This window comes from Macrobrachium nipponense, chromosome 2 (genome assembly GCF_015104395.2).
Source record: "Macrobrachium nipponense isolate FS-2020 chromosome 2, ASM1510439v2, whole genome shotgun sequence".
Lineage (NCBI taxonomy): Eukaryota > Metazoa > Arthropoda > Malacostraca > Decapoda > Palaemonidae > Macrobrachium > Macrobrachium nipponense.
The window spans coordinates 53,344,521-53,366,215 of record NC_087201.1 but is presented as its reverse complement, the minus strand read 5'-3'; the positions used below and the strand labels follow the sequence as shown (position 1 = coordinate 53,366,215).

The 21,695-nt window shown below is 38.7% G+C and overlaps 1 protein-coding gene and 1 pseudogene across 4 annotated transcripts in view; both read left to right on the top strand.

The window, feature by feature from the left end:
• The window catches only part of LOC135220585 (lysosomal cobalamin transporter ABCD4-like), a 274,508-nt gene that overhangs the window by 214,178 nt on the left and 38,635 nt on the right, over nt 1–21,695 (top strand). The window lies entirely within an intron of this gene.
• Nucleotides 15,084–16,110, top strand: LOC135221568 (piggyBac transposable element-derived protein 4-like; annotated as a pseudogene).

Here is a 21,695-nt window from a genome sequence, read left to right as displayed (position 1 = left end):
CAATTTAAGTAATCCAGGACTAGTCAGTACATCATATAAAGTTAAGTGATAAACTTCTATTAAACATCCCATTATTGGAATAAATTGTCAGCTTAGACCATGTAACCTAGGACTAGACAAAAATAGTAACATGTGCTGGATGAGATGGTAACCTAGCTTTACAGCTACATACTAAGGTAGTTGTGTTTTACGTAACCCATACCTTTAAGTGTGAATTGCATAATCCCAATTAAGCAGTATTGTAGTTTAGAGTAAGTGAGCCTTAACATTATTGGGTTACTCTGTTATACAGTTGACCAAATAACCTAGGATTGGATATATGTAAACAACAACCTGGGTTAGACAAGAATAGTAGCATTAGTAGTAAGTTTCCGTTGTATATAGCCTATATAAACAATACCCGGTTATCAGGGCAGTTTCCGTTCCGATGGCTTGATGATTTTCATTGCCATTAACTGAAAATTTGTGATTTTCGTCGCAAGTAACCAAAAATTGGTGATTTTCGGTGCCAATAACCGGTTAATTGCACCTCTGTCAGGTATATACAGTGGTACCTCGAGATACGAAATTAATCTGTTCCAAGGTGGCCTTCGTATAATGAGTTTTTCGTATCTTGGAACACATTTTACATGGAAAATGGCTAATCCGTTCCAAGCCCTCCAAAAACACCCCATTAAATATCATAATAAAGCTAAATTGACCTATAAACAATGAAATACTACAACAATTTGGACCATTCAATACCTAAATTAAGAATAAAAATCCAAAACCAGTAAATAAAGTGGATATTAGTGTACAAGAAATATTATTACTGTAACGTAAAATGTGGAAGCTTACCTTTCGAGTGAGGCTATCTCCGATAGTGGCGGCAGAGGAGGAGGAGGACAAACGGCAGATAACGTACGTACGTACGTACACTTAACTTTACGAAAACACAAAAAAAATTTAAGGAAAACCATAAAACTAAAATTTACGAAACACCTTAAAAAAACTGTAACACTTATCTTACAAAAATCTAGAAATTACATAAAAAAAATTTTATTTTTTTTTATTTTTAACTTTTTTTTTTACTTTTACGTAGCTTTTTTTTTTTTTTTTAACAGAATTTCAACTTCATCACCGCTTTCAACGTTCTGTTTTTCATCACTTGGTTCTTCCTTTTTGCTTTCAACTTTCTGTTTTTTATCACTTGGTTCTTCCTTTTTGCTTACTCCTGCTAATGCTGAAGGCCTCTTTAAAAAATAACGATCCAAGGAAGATTGCTTCTGCCTACTTTTCACAATATTCCTGAAACGACTCAAGCAAACGTCATCGAACTGCGCAAGCATACGACCTGTGTGAGCCTTTTCGGGGTGTCTTTTTTCGATAAACAATTGCACTTTATGAAAAGCGCCTAGATTATCCTTAATTTCTGCCGTTGTCATAGGCTCCTCCTCCTCTTCCTCGCCGCTGCTAGAAAACTCCTCTTGAACGACGTTAAGTTGCATGGCCTCCAACTCCTTCAGGTCATCCGTCGTAAGCTCCTCTTGGTGCTCCTCGAGAAGGTCGTTGATGTCGTCCTCGTCGACGACCAGCCCCATGGACTTGCCGAGTGCAACGATCTCGTCAAGATCTGGTTCCAAAACAGTTTCGTGATCATCAACTGTTTCTGACTCTGCAGTACCAGCTTCACCCACGTCGAATCCCTCGAAGTCTCTGGCGGATACGGCATCAGGCCAGAGTTTCCTCCACGAGGAATTCAAGGTTTGCCTCGAAACCTCCTGCCAAGCTAGGTCAATGAGTCGGATGCAAATGACGATGTCGAAATGCTCCCTCCAAAATTGACGCAAGGTGAGGTTTGTGGTATCGGTGATGTCGAAACATCTCTTGAAAAAATGTTTCGTGTACAGCTTCTTAAAGTTCGCTATCACTTGCTGGTCCATGGGCTGGAGGAGAGGGGTGGTGTTGGGCGGAAGAAAAAGAATCTTAACGAAGGAATACTCCGCTAGGATATCTTCCTCGAGGCCAGGAGGGTGGGGAGGGGCATTGTCCAACACCAGCAGACATTTCAGGGGGAGGCGCTTCTCTTGCAAAAAACTCTTCACAGTCGGGCCGAAACACAGATTTACCCACAGAAATCAGGAAAATATCGTTTATGACAGAGGTATTCATTGTGCGGCTCGTGAGCCGCATTCAGCTCATGACAGCTTGATTGCCGGCTCTCCATCCAGGAAATATATAAATCAGTTATTACCAAAATCCTGGATTATGAGATTAGCTCTGTTATATGATATTACTTGTCACCTGAATTCATTGAACTTGCAACTGCAAGGGAAAGAAAAGCACCCAGTATGTTGCGTGCAGTTACTGCATTCCAAAATAAGATCACAGATCTATTCATACCTGACAGACAGTTTGCACATTTCTCGACACTCAGAACAGTCACCTCAAATGACCCGCAACTTTTGCATCACTTCAGTTATGATGAGTTTGAAACCGTATTGGAGGAGTTGAGAGGAGAGTTTGAATCACGATCTAAGGATATAAGAAAGTACAAGGAATTTTTCAGTTTTATTGAGAATCCTTTTCATTTGCTAGCATCATGTCTGACTCCAGTCCTCCAAGACCTCTGTCATGATCATGCCGCTGTACAGTGCGAGATAGTTGAACTTCAAGCAAACGACATCCTTCAAGCTGAACTGAAAACCAGTGTCTACCACTTTTGAAACATGGTTTCTGATACAGATTATGCTGAAATGTGTGCAAAAAGTAATGTCATTTTTCACTAGTACATGCACATGTGAGTGAACATTTTCGACAATGAACATTGTGAAAAGGAAGCAAAGAAACTGACTGACCAGTGCACATCTTGACTGTCTAACAGGGATTGCAATTATAAATTACAAGTACTCCATGAAAAAAGTAAAAATGGGATTGGTACATATCTGCTCATCACACCATTAAAGTACCGGTAGAGGGGTAAGTGTCCTACTGTAATTATGTAACATTGTGTAGGAAAATTATGGGTTTTTCTTGGGGTGTGGATCTCAGAGTGAATGTAGTCTACTAAAGTGGCTCTCTTGCAAAAATTAGTGAATACCACTGGTTTTTTATATACTAGTAAACAAGCTAAAGTATAGATATCAAGATGCTGCACTGGAAACTGCCACCAAGAAAATAAACAAACAACACTTGAAGTGCATTCTGGGTTGATTTTCCCAAGCCTCTAAAGAAATATTGCTACACTGAACTTTAGGTTCTCATAAGATGTCCCCGCTTCAAATATCATATTGTGGCGGTTAGTCGATTGGCAGGAGATATAGATTGCCTCATACAGGTGTCTCATTTCTTGATATAAAGTGTTATTAATGACAGTAGTTCCCTAAATTTATCCTTGCCCATCCTCAAATAATTATACTAATCACCTGGATGACATTTAAGTTTATTTATGAAATCCCCAATATCTCTTTTTTCCTATTCTTAACACGGTTTTTCATTGTGACGCAAATTATTGCACAAATTGCCATAGTTCGCAGTTCAATGTTGGAGAGTACCTCGGCCATCACTCTAGCACATCCAAGAGGCAAATGAGCAATTGACACAGACCGGGTTGCAATATCAGTGGCTGTGTCATTTCTTTCAACATGTCTGAGGACAAGTCTGAGCGTGGTTTGTCGAACCAATGTTTACACTTGTAAATGACCTAATATTGTTCAATATACCTTTTCAGTAGAGATCTCACAATCTTTTGATTAACTCTTCTTTACAATGAGTAATGCACCAACGTAAAATGTTACTGAGTTGATAAGCAAGTGGCGTAATAAACATTGCATAAGCTACCTTCCTAAAAGAGTAGCGTTATAATGTAAACATTGTATTCATTACCAGAACAATGTTGGTGTTAAATTCTAATTCTGCAAGGCACTTCCTGCAGGATAGTAAATTCTGATATAACCCTTTTCACCCCTTAGCTCCTCATTAGACGAGTGGTTTTTGTGCTCGCCTACCAATCTGGTGGTCCGAAGTTTGGTTCTCAACTCTGCCAACGTGGAATGTGAGGAATTTATTTCTGGTGATAGAAATTCATTTCTCAGTATAATGTGGTTTGGAATCCACAATAAGCTGTAGGTCCCGTTGCTAGGTAACCAATTGGTTCAGCCCTAGGAGAGCTGTTAATCAGCTCAGTGTTCTGGTAAAACTAAGATATACTTAACTTTAAATTTAAACGCTTATCAGTCTTTCCTTTCCAGAATTGTTTAAGTGGAAAGGTATTATGTAGCAGGAGAGAATTATTTATGATGGGCTTTCAGAGAATGGTCTATCCAACATCTTAGTAATGCAAGACTAGAATTTTTGTAATTATAAGAAGAAGTTTTCACTGAAATTGTACAAGGGTTCACCACAGAGGGAACACCCCTATACATAGAGGGCTGTGCTTGAACTGTTCAAGGGAAGAAAGTTATGTTGCTTTAATGGTGTTTATGCTGAGGTTGGATAGGCAAACACAACTGATATGTAGCTAGACTGACGACATACTACGTTGAATACCAAAGCTATTATCTCACTCGGCACTGAACTATACTGGTTGTCCTGTCTTTAGTCATTTGTTTGACTACAAGTTTACATCATGCATTTATCATATACTAGGTAACTGAGTTCCTAGTTGGGGCCAAGCCAGTATGTATAGTGCCCAAATTTCCATTGGCGCATGAGCGCCCAGTGAGAGACGTGTGAGTGCCCAGTACCGACTGAGAGAGCGCTCAATATTGTGAGCTACAAGTGTGCTTGAGCGGTTTTCTTGTGATACATGGACGTCAAGTGTCAGATAACACTGCTCTAGTTATTGTTTTTCTCTCCTGCTACCAGCTCTTTAATATTACCACTTGCTCCTTTGCCTGGCTCCCTCGCTTCCTTTTTGCACCATTGCCAGTTTCTGTTGGGGTTAGCAATGTTAACCTTATGATAGTGGGTGTAGTGGAGGAGCTGGCTGTCCATCCTGCCGATTCTCCAAGGCAAAGGCCCCTGACATACTACCCTGCACATGGGAGAAGTCATACCAGAAGCCCAAGGGAGGCCGGTGTGATCTGCCCATGGGCAGTCAACCCATTAATCACACCTGTCAATGTTCCCCAGGTCTTGCAAGACAGCCATTGGAAAGGCATCTTGGATAGTGCTCATCATCTTTCTTCTAGCTTGGAGGCATCGAGCATGGAGAAACTGCACCAATGGTGTGGTAGTGACATTTCCAGACTACTGGAAAGGTCTGCAGAGCCTTCTTGTAGTTTCTGGGCCAACCCAGAGGAATTTTCTTTGGAAGATTCTCCTGGTAAATGGAAGGTAGGAGAATTTTCCGGAGCCATTGTGAGATGGAAATGTCCAAGTGGAGTGCGTCCATTGGCGCAAGTGTTGTCTATGGCTCTTCAAGCTGTATCGGTTCCCGTTTCTGCTACTTTTCGCTCTCAGGAATGAGTTAGCGTACATATTACTTCAGGAATGAGTTAGCGTACATATTACTGCAGGTGTGTTGGAGTGCCAAGTGCTGATTAGGGATTGAATCTCCCTTGTTCATCTAAGCTCCCAGGATAGCGCATGCGTGCCCCTCGGCACCAGAGCCATTGGCACATGAGCCTCCAGAGGCACAGGAGTGCCCAGCAGCACAGAATCTCCCTTATCCACCTGAGCTCCCAGTGGCGCCAGTTCTCTCGCCTGCACCTGAGCCTCTCGTGGGGCCAGTTCCGCCTGCAGTTCCTCGTATTTTGTCTCCTCTTTTGGTAGGCACAGCCAACCCTCATCTGTCTCCTGTGTCTTCTGCTGAAGAGGAAGAGCTTGCTACAGAAGATTCCATACCACCGATGGCTTATGGAGCTTTTCTGAGATTTTTCTTGAGAAGTTATTCTAACTTTTTCAAGCCAGTTACTCCTGTCTCTCCTGCTACAACTCTTCAGATGACCACTGTCTCTTCAGTTTCTTTTGATCTTCCTCAGTTAGTACTTTCTATTTCAGCCAAGAGAGCTATGGATGAGGTTGGAAGATGGTTAGCAACTAAGAGAACACAAGGGAAGTCGGACTTCACTTTCCCTCCTTCTTTGACTAAGAGAAGACACTTATTTTATGAAACGACGGAGTCTCCCTCTTTGGGTGTTGCTGCTTCCGCCCAAGGACTTCTCAGAATTTATTGAGTCTTCGCGAAGATCAGCGTTCACGGCAACGAAAGTAATGTTTTCTGTGGCTGAGATTGACCACCTCATTCAAAATCTGTTTAATATTTTCAAAATTGTTAGCTTCATGGACTGGTGTATTGGCACCATTGTTAAAAAAAGTCAGGACACTTCTGCAATTTTTCCATCTGTGTCTTCCCCCCTCTTGGGAGTTCTCTCTTGTTTGGACAGAGGAACTAGCGACAGTTCCCACCGGATAGCTTCCACATTTGCATTGTGCATCATTAAGAAGCGTGAACTGTGTTGTTCCATCATGGCTAAAGGAGTTCCTTCAGTAGAGAAATTTGTTCTCCTTTTCTCACCACTAGTTTGTGACTTCCTCTTCCTTCAGGATGACGGTAATGGGATCGCCTCAGACTTACAGAAGTCAACCCAGGATTTGCTCTCGCAGTCTCCAAGCACGCGAATAAGTTTTCCTAAGTCGGCGCATTGCTATCATCACTGCAAGTTGATGATCGCGAATGTTATTGCCCCCGCCCACTAGTTTAGAGAAAAACGTGCAAAGAACAGTCATCCTCCTCTCTCTTTCCCTCTTCTTCCTGGGGTCCACCAGAATTGATGAGGAAATAAGAGGAACTCCGTACGGAGTCTATTCCCCAGGGTTCGGATGCAAGAGTCTGTTCTTGGTTCGAACTTAGGATCTTACTGGACATTTGTTCATCTGTTCAGGTTGAATATCGCTAAGAAGTTTGAAATCCTCCTCTCCAATGTTCCCATTTTGGGAACAACCAATTTGGCTTGAACTATACTCTGTTTTTTTCCATCTGTCCATCCGCCTGTGGTGTTTTTGTATTTTGGTTAACCATTTGCGTCCTGGGCTTCTTTAACAATAGTTACGCTATGTGTAAGTTTTAGGTAAATAAAAGGATATCTGGGTGTACATTTGCAACTGAAAAGTGTTTTAATAATTTACTGTATGCGAATTACACCGTTAATATTCGAAATAGGATATTGTTACTGAATGTAACTATCTAAAGCCCGGGAGGCAGTGTTACCATACGCAAACACCACAGGCGGATGGACAGATGGAAAAAAACCGAGTATAGTCTTCGGTGCCCTGTTATCACAGTAGACGCCTCCTTCAGGATAGCTTCACCTTCACCTTCACTCTCTTCATTAGAGAATGAAGGAGGTCTGCTTCCAGTCTTTATTTTTTTTCTTTCAAGGTGAAGAAGAATTAGGCTGGTGCTAAATCAACAAGAGCCTACAAATATTCTTGTATGTAAACTCTCCTCATGACATGCGTCTGTTATCAGTTACACCGTTTGAGTAATAGATGCATACCTGTAGGTTAGTTCTTCTGGTGAGTGACTGAGACAAATTGTATCTTCTCTTAATTAACCTGAAACTCAGGACAGCCTTTCAGGCCTCCTTAGAGTTTCTGGTTTTGATTTTGAGACAATTAGTGGTATTGTTTGACAACAACACCACAGAGTTGGCATTGTCTGCGAACAAGAGAATTTCTTTTCCTCATATCTCAGTTTACATGCAGATGCTAGAGTGCATCTGTAGTGGAAGCCCATAGCTCCATAAGCTGAATGCATTCAAGTTGGAATTACTACCAGGCAATTCAGCCTATGCGGTCGAGTGAGGGGCAGAGTACTGTCTTTTCACTGAGATTTTGTTTGTTTTAGTTTTGTTTCTCTTCTGTCAAGGGTTAACTCCTAATTCAAGTCTCTGCCCACCCTACACAGACTAAAGTCTCTGGTTGGCTCGGGATTATGCCTATGATCCTGTTCTGTGTTCCACATTTGCCATAGTGAGAATCATCAGACAGAAATATCTCTTTAGACTCATTATTACCTTACTGTTTACCCCACAGTGTAACAGAAGTCTGAAAAGCTGCTGCTTTGTCGCAATTGACCCAAAGGCCACTGCGGGGTTTCAGAATTTTTTCAGACAAACAGTGGTGTTTGTCTTCCATATATACATTTTTATAATTCATAGTGTTCACTACTAGTTGTTCAACCCAAATTGGAGTGAATGTTAGAGTGCTTCGATAACTCTGTTTCCAGGGTTAAGAGTAGAGTTCCTTCCTGATCCAACCTTCACAGTGACAAGAAGCAGTTTGTCAGGCTGTCCATCCGTGTGTTTACACAGAGGATATCCATAACCTAGGAATTTATGACAAGAACCATCTCTTCCTTTGTATAAACATGTTGTCTTCCTTTTTATTTGGACTTCTTGGTTGGAAGAAGTTAAGTATATATCATAGTTTAACCAGACCACTGAGCTGATTAACAGCTCTCCTAAGGCTGTCCCAATGGATTAGGTACTTTGATGTGGCTAGGATCCAGTCGGTTACCTAGCATGGGACCCACAGTGGACCACCTGTATTCGCGGGGATGCGCACCATACCCCTACCCCCACCCTCGCAAATAGCTAGAGTCTGCAAATACTTGGAACCCCTCTGAAAATGCCTAAAACTCCCTATTTTGTTAATTAAAACTCATGAAAACCCACTAAAATTTTTATACCTGTTTTTTTAAGTTTTATCACAAAAAGTGCATTTTATGATTAAATTAATATGAAAATACAGTAATTTGTGGATATTTCTCATAGAAAAATACCATGAATAGGCGAATATCCCACGAATAAGGCCAGTAGAGGAATCAGCAAGTATGTGAGTCTGTGAATCCGGAGTTATCGAATATGGCAGGTTTACTGTACAGTGCTCCCCCCGTATTCGCGTTCTCCGGATTCACGGATTTTTCTTTGGAACCTATCTAGAAATTATTTGCAGACGGACTCGCCCATTCGCGGAATTTTCCGACAAAAATAATCACTAATTAGTGTATTTTGATGTTTATTTTCATGACTAAATACATTTTATGATACAAAATGATTTACTAATTTCAAATATTAATTTTGATTAATACTGTAGTAGTACGTTTAATAAGTTTAAATGATATCACTAATAAAAATAATAATTCTCTCTCTCTCTCTCTCTCTCTCTCTCCGCTCTCTCTCTCTCTCTCTCTCTCTCTCTCTCTCTCTCTCTCTCTCTACTACAAAGATGTATGTTTTTTTGTATGATAAATAAATGATTTACTATTTTCAAATATTAATATTAATTTATACAGCAATAATATCAATTCATTAAAGAAAATACCATAGTGAATTAGTAAGATTTTAGCTTATAAATTTTAAAAATTATGGAAGAATGAAGGAAATCCCAGTCAGATTCTTTCTCCAACTCCAGGTACTAAAACTCCAGATTATGTATCAAGTTAAGTGACTGGAGGGGGAAGGAGCTGATTTGTTGCTGCCATCAAGTGCTCATGAAATTTTCCCCCCCCCCCCCCCCCTCTCTCTCTCTCTCTCTCTCTCTCTCTCTCTCTCGTCTCTCTTCTCTCTTCTCCTCTCCTCTCTCTCTCTCTCTCTTACTGAGATGAGAGATTTTTATGGTACATATATGCGTAATATGTTTATTAATAGTTTTCAAATAATATAGTAATAACTGTAATTACAAAAATCATATGTGAAAGTATTTTGACAAATACTTTACGATAATCTCTCTCTCTCTCTCTCGTCTCTCTCTCTCTCTCTCTCTCTCTCTCTCTCTCTCTCTCTCTCTGCTCTCTCGTCTCTTAAGCGATGTATGTTTTTTGGATGATGATTTACTAATTTTCAAATATCAATATTAATGTAAACAGCAATAATATAAATTCACTAACCCTCTTACGCCGACTGGACGTATTTTACGTCGACATTTTTTGTCTCCCGTGTGCCAACTGGACGTATTTTACGTCAACTTACAAGTTTTTTTTTAAATTCATGGAAAAATACTTATAGGCCTACCAGCCTAAAACTTTTGAATCACGCGCCTTGGGGGATGCTGGGAGTTCACGGATCAAGGTGTTGTTTTGTTTAGAATCGTTACGCAGGCGCGCAAGCGCGAATTTCTTTCTTGCCGCACTAAAAAGTATCTGTGACACATCTCGGAAATTATTTCGTCATTTTGACATAATTTTTGTACCATTGTAAATTAGCCGTTACATGAAGTATTATATATGAAAATGTGCGCATTTTTATGTAGAATACAACAATAAAATACTCATGATTGTAGCTTTTATCAGTTTTGAGATATTTTCATATAAATAACGATAATTGCCAAAATTTCAACCTTCGGTCAACTTTGACTCTACCGAAATGGTCGAAAAACGCAATTGTAAGCTAAAACTCTTATATTTTAGTAATATTCAATCATTTACCTTAATTTTGCAACTAATTGGAAGTCTCTAGCACAATATTTTGATTTATGGTGAATTTATGAAAAAACTTTTTCCTTACGTCCGCGCTGTAACTCTTCCGAAAAAAATCATACATGCGATTGTGGTAATGTTTGCACCATTTTAAAATTAGTCGTTATATAAAGTTTTATATATGGAAATGTGCGCAATTTCATGCACAATACAACTAAAAACAACCCATGGTTGTAGCTTTTATCAGTTTTGAGATATTTTCATATAAATAATGATAATTGCCAAAATTTCAACCTTTGGTCAACTTTGACTCTACCGAAATGGTCGAAAAACGCAATTGTAAGCTAAACGCGTTATATTCTAGTAATTTTCAAGCATTTACCTTCATTTGGCAACAATTGGAAGTCTCTAGCACAATATTTCGATTTATGGTGAATTTATGAAAAATATAACATTTTCTTTATGTCCGCACGGTAACTCTTCCGAAAAAATCATACATGCGATTGTGGTAATGTTTGCAACCATTTTAAATAGGCCGTTACATAAAGTTTTATATATGAAAATGTGCGCAATTTCATGTAGAATACAACAAAAAATAATTGAAGGTTGTAGCTTTTCTCATTTTTGAAATATTTGCATATAAATTACGATAAATAGAAAAAAAACCACGTTCGGTCAACTTTGACTCTACTGAAATGGTCGAAAAATGCAATTGTAAGCTAAAACTCTTACAGTCTAGTAATATTCAGTCATTATCTTCATCTTGAAACAAATTCGAAGTCCTTCTAGCAAAATAATTTAGATTTATGGTGAATTTAAAAAAAAATCTTTCCTTCCCTCCGCGTGCGGATTCTCCTTCTCCCACACAAATCTCCGAAATGCGTACGTCCCACATTATCGGAATTTTGACTCTGTTTCATATTAGGCATTTCATAGAGTTTTATATATGAAAATGTGCGCAATTTCATGTAGAATAAAACAAAATATATTTGAAGATTGTAGCTTTTCTTATTTCCGAAATAATTGCATATAAAAAAAAAATATATAAAAAAATTTGACATTCGGTCAACTTTAACTCGTCAGATATGGTCGAAAACTGCAATTGTAAGCTAATACTCTTACAGTATAGTAATATTCAATCATTTGTCTTCATTTTGAAAGAAATTGGAAGTCTCTAGGACAATATTTAGATTTATGGCGAATTTTTGAAAAAAATATTTGTTTACGTCCGCGCGTTACGAATTCATGCATTATTTTGTGATAATATTTTCTCTGTGTTGCTTTTATCGTTTTAAAATGTGTTATATACCAAAATAATTGCAATTTAGTGTACATTACAATGAAAAAAAAGTTATTTGTTACCTTTAACCGTTTTGCGCACAGCACGATTTGAATACAATTATATATGAAATTTCATTTTTGCGCTATCATATATCGCATTATTTATATATGATAATGATAATTTTTTTCACTTCTGATGGTTGCATACTAAACTTCAGCCAATGACAAAAAAAGGAGCCAAAAATGAACTCTTAATCTTGAAAACTAAGCGCGCTGTGATTTTTTGAAAAAATATTTTTTTTTCCGCTTCCGCGCTCACTCTGAAACACCTCCGGCACACGGGAGACGTTTTTTTTATTACCGCTTCGGCGTAAGAGGGTTAAAGAAAATACTAAAGTGAATTAGCAAGATTTTAGTTTATAAATAAAAAGAATTATGTAAGAATAAAAGAAAATGCATTTAACCCCGTGTCTTGTTTTTGAACACGTAGCCAGCTTGGTTGGCTGGGTTCCAACTGTCAAATCCAGTGGGGAGTGAGTGTTGCCATCTATGTATCATTGAAATTCTCTCTCTCTTTCTCTTTTGCTGATATGAGATAATTTCTATGGTACATGTGTATGTTTATTAATATTTTCGCATAATAATATAATATAATAATAATATAACTAATCTCAAAATTCACATGTGATAAAGTATTTTAAAGAAGTACAATAATCTATCCATTTCACTCTTTTAAATAAGGACAACCCTCTCTCTCTCTCTCTCTCTCTCTCTCTCTCTCTCTCTCTCTCTCTCTCTCTCTCTCTCTCTCTCTCTCTCTCGCCACATGAGATACTAGCATGCGCTAGTGGTAACTCTCGCCCTCTGTTTGGGCTGGAAGTGTATGTATAAGTATATCTTTAAGGACATTACTACATTTTATGGTAAAATAATAATATACAGTACTCCGTTTTACAAAAATATTACGTTTAAGGAGAATAAACAGTAACAATAAATTCTCTCTCTCTCTCTCTCTCTCTCTTCCTCTCTCTATTCTCTCTCTCTCTCTCTCTTCTATCCTCACGTATGTTTATTTGTTTTGTAGTGTAAATAAATGATTACTTATAATAATTTTCAAATATTAATACGATTGTTAAAAATGCGATTCCCAGTCTTTTTATCCAATCGGAGGAAAATGGGAGGGGGAGTAAATGAGTTTGATATACGAATTGGTGGAGGGGAGGAAGCGGAGTCTAGGAGTTATTCTCTCTCTCTCTCTCTCTCTCTCTCCTCTCTCTCTCTCTCTCTCTCTCTCTCCATTATATTCTCTCTGTCTCAGAAATAATTCATAATTTCACTCTTGAGGGTCAAATACATGATGTTGCCATTCATTGGTCTCTCTCTCTCTCTCTCTCTCTCTCTCTCTCTCTCTCTCTCTCTCTCTCTCTCTCTCTCTCTCTCTGTTATTTGCTGTAGGTATTTTTAATGGTAAAATGTTTAAGATGACTTTAAAATGATATTAATATATAACCTCAAAGATTAATGCCAGTAATAAGGTTAGGTAATTTTAGTAATATTATTTGAAGTAGGATGTTATTAAAGATATACATTTGGCATCTGAACTTTCAAGATAGGCAGTTATAAGCATTTTTAGTGGTGGTTTTAACTATTCGCGGGTTTTAACTATTCGCGGGGGTGTCTGGTACACATCCTCCGCGAATAGGGGGGAACACTGTACACCTTATTGTGGGATCTGAACCACATTATCTTGAGCAATGAATTTCTATCACTAGAAATTAATTCCTCTGATTCCACATTGGCAGAGCGTGGAATTGAACTTGGACTAACGAATTGGTAGGCGAGCACGAAAGCCTCTCTTCCAATGAGGAACTGCAATTTTGAGACACTCATTGTGATGGGGTGCGTTTTAACCCAAAATGTTATGGCAAATATGCGTCCTGTCATTAGACTAGAACATTGCCATTTACACTAATGGACTTTATCTTCTAAGACACTTAGATGTAAGAGAAAGCATTTGCCTCCTTTTACCAAAGGTAATGCATTAGTACAGCCTCTGCTCCATTAGCTTTCAAGCAATATATATCTCATACGTCCATTCGGCATTTGACCTACAGGTAGTATGATTGCTCTTAATTTCTCATGATCTTGAAAGAGTTTTTAAAAAGTGTTGAAATTTAGGAAGTACAGTTGAACCTCTTAAAACCAGCATTCTATGGTCCGGGGGCTCTTGTAGTTCGGCTTAATTTTAAATCAGCCGCCATTAGTTAACCCGAGAACTGCTACAAGTCTCTTGAGCGGCTGTGTGGGCGACTGCTATAAGCCTCTTCAGAGCGCCATTTTCTGTCTCTACTCTCAAGTTCCCTCTTGACATTATTTAACTTTTATTATTTTTTATTGGCAAAACTATTTATCTGGTAGAGGTTTTAATGCTTAGAACTTTATTTTACCCATATATATTATGTATAATATGCCAATTTCTTCATAGATCCAAATTAACTTTTTTGCAAAGGAAAAAAGTGAAAAGTAGTTCTTTTCTGTCAAAACTTGTTTTATATTAATATATTAGAATGATGCACAATAAAAAAAAACATATAGAACAACATACTTACACAAACATATACTTTCTATCACAACGCAATGTACTGTTCAGTAAGGGAAATAAAAGACTTGGCAACTCCCAAAACCTCCGTCAGTATGTGGTTGCCTAGCGCAAATTATGGCAACACTCCCGAATGTTTTTGTTTTTCTTTTGAGTATATGATGAGTGGTTGTTTTAAATAAAGGGTAGTTAACATAAGTAGTATTAGTTACCATGATAATAAGTGTTTGTTTTGTATTAGTTATATCTACAGTTCTATTTTGAAAACAATGAAAGCGACTTTCACTTGGTTTTCTGTTTTCGGCTACTTTTCACTTTTTGTCGCCATGACTGGACGTTCTCGGAAAAATGAGACTATGGCCTCTTCTAGCAAGGGCTCCGAGAACACCAAGACAAAAAGGAAAGTCTGCTTCCCAGAAGAGACAAATATAATGACACAAGGGAAAATCAAAGCACAGCAACAGAAGGAATTTGGAAGAAAGGGGGTTGTGAAGAGAAGTGGTAGTGGAAAATATGTGCCCTAGGAAAAGAAGCAATACCAAAGTACTTCTTCCTCCATCACACTGACACCATCAAGGAACACATGTGATGCAATACCAAGTGCATCAACTCTTCCATTCATTGCCCAAAATCGTCGTTTACGGAATCTGACCCCTAGCAAATTCTTACCTATGTTATTCACCGAAGACGAAACAGACGAAGACATAGATGATGACATCAACTGTGGAGATAGTGATAGTGGTGAGATAGGGACTTCTGACGCACAGCGAAGATGATATTAAGGAAGATTATTTCGTTCAGATGGAGGGGCACATTGAAGGATGTGAAGAAGAAAGGATGGTGAAAATTGAAATAGGTAACGTACATGATAATACGAGAAGGAAATATTCAGTCTTTATTATCTGGTCAGATGTCAATAACTTTATCCCTGATATTCATCCCTTTGATGGTAATTGTGGTGGTGTAACAAGTGAGTGGCCTTGTGATGACACTGTAAGAGAAAGCAAATATTTTCTTGCACTTTTCACTGATGAATTAGTTGGCCTTATTGTCTGTGAAACAAATAAGTATTACCAGTGGGTAATGGAAAATTTCTCTTTCACACAAAATTCAAGAGTTCAGACAACACGGATGCCCATGAAATTTATGTTTATTTTTGCATTATTATTACTGATGCCTGCTAATGAAAAAAACATATCTTACAAGACTACTGGAAACAAGACCCTTTGATTACTACCCAATTTTCCCCAATTCATGACCCGCGACAGATTCTTGTTGTTGACCCGTTTCATGCAATTTGCTGTCAACAGGAATCCAAACTTCACTGATTGAATTTGGAAAATAAGACCATTCCTTAGTTTAGTTGTAGGAAACTTCAAAAGGGTCTTTCATCCTTTCCAGAAAATTGTAATTGATGATTCTCTAATACTTTTCAAGGGCCGTCTTATTTTCAAGCAATATATCCCAAGCAAGCGTCATCGTTTTGGGGTTAAACTGTTCGTTTTATGCGATTGTGAAACGGTAATAGTGCTTGATATTATAGTATATACTGCACAGATGTTTGATATACCAAAAGAGGATCAAGGTAGCGGTCTGCTTCTCGGGAGCGGTAGTCAAGAAAATGATGGCACCGTATGGGTCACGACATATATTGTATACAGACAATGGGTATAGTAGCCCTACACTGGCACAATTCCTTCATGATAATGCCACAGGAATATGTGGCACTGTGAGAGAAAGCAGGAAATATATGCCCAAATTTAATGTCCCCTCCACCTCTTATGCTAATCCCAGTGACAGTGATACTCCTGATGAGGACGAAAACTAAACTGCAAGAACAAGCCTATAGCTAAAAGGAGAAAGCCAAAGGCCAAGACCATACAACGCGAGGCAACTAACAAGATATTGGCTGTCAAGTGGATAGATAGAAAGCCCATGACCCTTTTATCAACTGTACATAAAGGTGATATGTTGGACACGGGTAAGGTCCACTACAGGACTAAAAAGAAAATCTGGAAGCCAGATGTTGTTGCTGATTATAACGAAAATATGCGCCTCGTAGATAAGAGTGACTGCCAGCTAAGTGGGACAGAGTGTATGAGGAAATCCTTCAAGTGGTATCACAAAATCGTTCTTCATCTTATAGACATCATAATGCTCAATTCATACAACATTTGGCTTATGAAGACATCAGACCCCACTTGCAAGAAATTAAAATTTCGCGAATTCATATATAATGTTACATACCAACTTCTTGAGGATTATGGCACCGTGACAAACAGTAGACTCGGACGTCGTGGACATCCTCCCGTAGAGGCACCTGATCGCTTGCATGGAGCAGCTTACATAAGCTATCATCATCTCCAATATACAGCATTCAATGAGGACCAAAACAGAAAAAATCAACTAAACTGCTACGTATGCGCCAATACTTCCAGGCAACAAAAGAAACAAACATGGGTTACAACGATCTGTGCTGAATGTGACGTGCCTCTGTGTCCAACTGACTTCTTTCGTGCAAGGCATACTCAAAAGAACTGCTGAAGAGAGAGAGAGAGAGAGAGAGAGAGAGAGAGAGAGAGAGAGAGAGAGAGAGAGAGAGAGAGGATGATCTTTTCATTTATAATTTTATGTAATGTCTATATTCATGATTTATTTACATAAGAATTTTCTATATCTTTTCTATATTTTGGCAATAGGTGGTGGCGGTATTGGTTTGGTATTTTCTTCGTTATAACTATAATATATGTTTGCAAAAGACGAGGATTATATTATTTTTGCTCACTTTGTTCCTTCAAATATGATAGGTTTTTGTTATTGAACTTGCAAGTAATAAAGATAGAATATGCTCCCTAAATACATCATTTTAACCTACTTTACAATAATAACAATGGTAATAATAGTTACTATATGGATAAAGAAAAAACACCTACGAAGTAAAAAAAAAAAAAAAAAAAAATTAAACTGTAAATGTTTCTATAGCGACTTGAAAGATCACTCATTTTTCGAGAAGAGAAACAATTCTATATTCTAGGATTTAAAAATATTAATTAATCATTACTATCATTACACTCAACGATATTATACAGTATAAATTGTAATTGTTACATGTCAATCAAAACATCATATGGTGACAAGAAGTGTAGTAAGAAAAACTACGCGATCCTCTACCGGGCCCAACAACAAGCCCGTTATACCCAGCCACCTCCCCACCCATGGGTGAGGGCAGACAGACCCGACCCAACCCCATAGTACGACCGCACCACCGATTCATCGGGCAAAATGCCACGTTGCGCAATAAAATTAACTTGGAATGTTTATAACAAAATAACAAAGAGAAAGAGGCAAAAGATATTTTGATGATACATGCCCGGAGCAATTACAAAGGCATTGGTAAAGATATGTGTTAGATTCTGAAGAGTAGCATTTTTGTCAAGATAGCCGCACCACAGAACTGTTCTAAAATGACATTGACGCATTTCTCGGGTTAATTGGGCCACCACCAGGATTGCGCCACGTATTGTTAACAACTTTAAGACCGCAAAAGTTATGCCATGTGTCTTGTTTTTATTAAAATAATCATTAGCCATGAAAATACACATGTATGTAAAGTCAAATATGTTTTTGATATTAGCCTTAAAGGAATGAATATATATTTTAGAATATCCACTTGAGAAGGCTTTACCAAGTCAAAACTTTTAATCTAAATAATGAGATATTTGGCATGCACAAATTCCTTACTCTGTGTTTACTTGAGATAAATGATACAGTTTTGATAATTTCTTTTATGTAACTGTGTATTTACCTATTTGATATGCCACCCATGAGATCATTATGATGATAGCGGTAAGAAGCACAAGCATAAATCTTTATCTATGCTAGAAAATGTTTATTTCATTTGTGAATAATTTAGTCTACATTTTTCTCAATAGATGGCCCTGATGTGCTTTGTCTACATTTTGATGGTGACATTCAAATGCCCCATGATCGCCAAAATTCATCCATTATTTTTTTATCCTACTATCCTCTGCAATAAAAATAAATGAGGAAGAAACTAATAGCAATAATTATGAAGATACAAAATTCAGGATATGAAAGTCACTGATAGTAACGTGCAGATTCTGAGAAGTTTAGTACTGTAGTTGACTTACAATTAGGCTAACTCAGGAATGTAGGCTAAATGTGGTAAATAAAGTACACTAAAGAAAATTATATAGTATAACGTTATGAAATGAACTTTAAATATACGAGTAATAAAATGATAAAAAGCAGTGACAGAACGTAGCTAAGTAGCAGGCTGAATCGGAAACTAGGCTATTTGTATGTGGAATTACATTGCAAGACTATGTTTACTTACAGGCTTAATTTTTTAGGAATGTATTCTATATTCTGGGATTTTCTGTGGTCCGGCAATGGCCTAGCCCCAAGGTTTCTGGATTTAAGAGGTTGGACTGTACCTTAAAAATTTTTTTACTGGCAAGGTATCACGGAAGGAAGCATAGGATTTCCTCCTATTGTCTGAATTTTCACCTTGTAGTGAAGGGTTGAAGTTTAAGGAACCATGAGGGCACAATGCATCCAGAGCACCTGGCACTTTTAGTGGATGGGTTGTGGTTTTACTTCAGTGTAGGTGACTTAATAATATTGTTATTTCTGGGCTTAGCCGTGTCGCTCCCGTGAAATATGTCTGCTTTAGCACTATTTCTAGTAAAATATTGCTATAATACCAGAGAACTGCTAAATTGGACATGTCAGAAGCTTCTGACTCGCTCACCTATATAAAAGGTGTCGGTATAAAACTGGGGCGAGTGTTAAACACTACCACAGCAACCCCTCCAATTAGCCTTTTCCTCATCAAAAGACCCTAAATTCGGTAGCTAGGTGTGACCTATGGGTCGGCTCCCCGTATTTAGGGTCTTTTGATGAGGAAAAGGCTAATTGGAGGGGTTGCTGTGGTAGTGTTTAACACTCGCCCCAGTTTTATACCGACACCTTTTATATAGGTGAGCGAGTCAGAAGCTTCTGACATGTCCAATTTAGCAGTTCTCTGGTATTATAGCAATATTTTACTAGAAATAGTGCTAAAGCAGACATATTTCACTGGGCGACACGGCTTCCTCGCCCAGAAATAGATTTTTCCTACGTCAAAATCCCTTTTTTATTATGGTACTGTGCCCAGGGCAAGGGCAAGTTGTCGTTCATGTGAGCAATTGGAATCATCCTTGCTACAAGGCTGCTAAGTAGAGGTGACCCTCGGCATTACTGCCCCACCACTACAGGTTAAGTTGAGCACCAACCAGAGGCAGTATCTACTGCAAGCTCTCTTGACTAATAAGGAATGATAAGCATTTTTTCAATGCTAGCAGCTTTTCTATTTCTAATTCATTACATGACTTAGTGCTTTTAGAGTAGAATATGTCCATTTATCCCACCTCCTGTCACAATGTGGGAATCGGCTATGTAACTACTAGGTAAGTTACCTAATTAAAGATGACATTTTTATAATAAGACAAAGTTTTAATTATACTTACCCACTAGTTACATGATCGGAACCCTCCCTTCTCCCCTCTGATGGACATAGGCATATTGGCGTCGCTACTGCAAAATTTGAATCTAAACTGCTGCAAATAAGTGAAACTAATAGCTATGTAACTACTGGGTAAGTATAATTGAAACTTTGTTTTATTATAAGAATGCATTTTTTATTTGAGGGTTTATTGTCTGTCTTGGTCTTATTATTGTTACCAGTCAGAGCTCAGATATGCTTAGGCTCAGTAGCAAGGTCATCCTTGATACTGTTTGTGTTTTCATCCCAGAATTCTGATGCTGGGGTCACACATTCACGTATCACGACGGCGTATGCCCACGTATGTGGATCGTGGGCATCATCGCGGTGAAATGACCTTGAATAGCTGGTAAACGGTAAACAGGACACGGGCTAACGGACGTAAAGCCAACACCGTAAATTGCGCCGCAAATGTGCGCGCAAAGAAAGCAAGGTCGGACGTCTACCTGAAACTAACGCCGATATTGTAATGTTCTATGTACGTCAACTTCACGTCAAGACCACGCCCACCATTGTGGTGCTGCAGGGTACAAAAGGCGGGCCTGTGAACAGAGCTCGCCGTTCCGTAAACAATCATTGTAACAGCTCGTCTCTTCGTTGTTTCCTACAAATTTATCTATTTTAGTTTTATGGTAACTTTTTGATAGTAGCCATCTGTAATATATATATGTAATTAATGTAACATCACAAATAAATGAACATAGGATAAGTACTATATAAGACTAGAACTAGAATTTTCTTGCTTCGATTTTACCATTCAGACATACACTTAGACATATAAAACTGTTGACTATGGGCGATTTATATTTAAGCGATATAGAATAACATCTAATAACTTATCAAACATTCTTAGAAATAAATAGGAATTTTACCTATTCAAGATAATATTTTTTAGATGTATATAAGAATTCCTCGCAGATATTTACATTATTTGTTACACCATTATTGTAAGACTGCTATTCAGAAGAAATAAATATCTTCGACAAGGGAACGTTCTGTCCCTCGTCAATGGGCTTAGCTTCATGGAGAGTTTCCGTGTCGCTGTCATCAGTCAGAATCTCATCCAACTCCGACTCCTGTAGGTGGAAGTTAACATTTTCCTTGTCCTGAATGTCTGCAGGAGTGGTTGTAGGAGTGGCTGTAGGAGTCTTTTCCGGGCCGAAAGAAGGTCCTGCAAGATGTGACGTTGATGGTCCCTTCCTTGGTCGTTTTAGGAGGTTCGGCATCTTGAAGGGCGCTGTGGAGAGCTTCAAGGAAACTGCTGGTCTTGGGAGACGGAAACAACAGCTGACCTGAGGGCGCCGACCTGACCTTTTATACCACGCTACAGCATTGCCATGTCGTACAGGGTTGTAAATGTGTGAATCGGTTTCGCCGTAGGCTACAGCGCAATTAGGAGGCCCGCGTGCTTCGCTGCGGAAAGAAAACAACGACGGCGAAAAATGCTGGTGACCCTAGCGCTTACCCCGCAGCAGTCACCGTGGCTCCCACGTGCAATGCCTGGAGCTACGTCAGGTGACATTTGGCGCGACCACCCACGACTTGTTTTGAACATTTCAAAACTGGAGTGGGCTACGGCGACCTAGTGGGCGGAGCTTAGCGCCCGGACGACTTGTCACCGTATGTCTACGATTTTACGTGTGTTTTACGTTACATTTACGGTTTACTGAAGTAAGCTGTTGCCAACTACCAATTTCCGCTCATGCGTGGGCGTGCGTGCGTTAATACGTGAATGTGTGACCTTAGCATGAAAGTAGTGCAAGCAGAATTTTCTCATCAGGGGAGCCTGCATGAACTGATGAGCTAAGGCAGTTGTATCACCACTGCCCGACAGTAGAGAAAGTATT